Source organism: Athene cunicularia, assembly GCF_003259725.1.
Source record: "Athene cunicularia isolate RWA chromosome 9 unlocalized genomic scaffold, athCun1 chr9_part1, whole genome shotgun sequence".
NCBI lineage: Eukaryota > Metazoa > Chordata > Aves > Strigiformes > Strigidae > Athene > Athene cunicularia.
The window spans coordinates 10,746,025-10,747,839 of NW_020799110.1; positions in this window are offsets into that span (position 1 = coordinate 10,746,025).

Consider the following 1,815-nt stretch of genomic DNA (forward strand, 5'->3'; position numbering starts at 1 on the left):
AGGAATTTAGGGAGGCAAAGCATCCCAGACTGTGGTCAAAGGAGTGACTCCAAATTTCAAGCCTCATCTGAAAGCTGGCACCTCCCAAGCTAACGGGAACCTGGGCACTGGGATAATTTGGCTGCAGAGGGGAGAGCACCCCCTGCTGAGGCAGCCACACGGATCTCCATCCAAGCCCTGAACAGGCCCAGCCCTGTTCAACGTAGGGTACAAGCCAAGATCACAGCCTAGGGAGGTATTTGGTGCCATAAGAAGACACTAGGAAGACTATAAAACCGAAAACTTTTTGCAGTCCCAGTCTCCATACATAAGACTAACTGTAAACGCTAAATCTTCAGAGGTGGAAAAAAAATCCAGAGGAAGGAGAACCATGCAACTCTTTCAAACACCGAAGTGCTTGCTAGGAACGGTAAAGGGTCACACGTCGTGGAAGCCAAGAGAATCTATGTTCCCAGGATGGGAACAGAGGTCCTCAAAAAGGCTGGAGGAGAGTCAGACGTAGGAAGACTCTACACAGAACAGTGAAGACAAAGGATCTTACAGAGATGCCTTCACATGGTCCTTGCTCCCCAGAATAATCGCCAGCTTTATGAAGGTAGGAGACAGCAGGGGCTCCCCAGAAGATTAGTCAGTACAACCATCCAAACAAGGGGCAGAATATAACTCCTCACCTCCAAACTGCCAAACATGATGGAAGGAACTAAAGGGTATCACAAAGAAGTGATGAAAATACTGGTGTTGGAAGAGAGCTGCCCCGCAGGAGATGGGATGTGAGGCAGTGCTGTACCCTCTTCTGTACAGACCCATCCCAGAGATCAAGCACGGGACCTCTTACACTGATGATGGGACGTGTACGTGATGATGGGACCTGTACAGCAGGTCTCGCACACACCCCTTGCTCAGAGATGGGCAGCATGTGGAGAGCTCTCACTCCTTCTCTATGGAGACAGGGGAGGAGGAAGCTGGTCCCCCTCACCCTTTCTCCCAAAGATGAGATGCGGAGGACAAAGCTGCCAAAATGGACGGCCCACCCCAAAATGGATGGTAGGAGAACAAAACCGTCCCCAGATCTGCTCCCTAAGAAGGGCTGGTGAAGAAGACACTGCCCCGTACCCTCTTGGTGGAGGAAACAAGGGGCACCTTCCCCAGGCAGGCACAGCGGGAGATGCCCAGGCCCTTTAGATGGGGAATGACAATCCTGAGTAAAATACATGGTGGGATGCCACCCCTATAAACCCTCAGGGTGGGCTGCACTGGGAGATAACTTCTCAGGCAAGGTGCTGCCCAAAACACCGTGAGTGCAGGGAGGGAGTGATCCTCAAATGGGGTGGTGGTCTCCTCTGAAGTGCCTCTGGCAGACATGTGGGTGCTGCCCTAGAGAAGGTGCATGGAGGATGCCACCAGGTCCCCCATAGAGGAGTTAGTGGGGGCAGCCCCCCCCCAGCGGGTGCACAGCAGGATGGACGGGGGCTGTCCCCAGAGGCAGCATCCCCAGAGAAGATCCATGGGGGATATCAGCACCAGCCTCTCAGATGGGGTAACTGGGGGTGCATGTGCCCCTGGGGTCCAAACACCCCCCCCAAGACAGAGCACAAGGCAGGGGGGGTGCCCCCCTCCAGGGCAAAGCAATGGGGGTACAGGATGGATGTGGGTCCCCCTCCCCAGACCGGGCCGGTCCCGAAGGGCACACCCCATCGCCGGGGGTCCCTGCCCCGCTGCACCGGGGGGACCCCCTCCCTGGGCGGGGGGGAGGCCAGCCCCAGCCCCCGGCAGTGTGCGGGCCGGGTGTCCCCACTGAGGCCCGCGGGGCCCCCG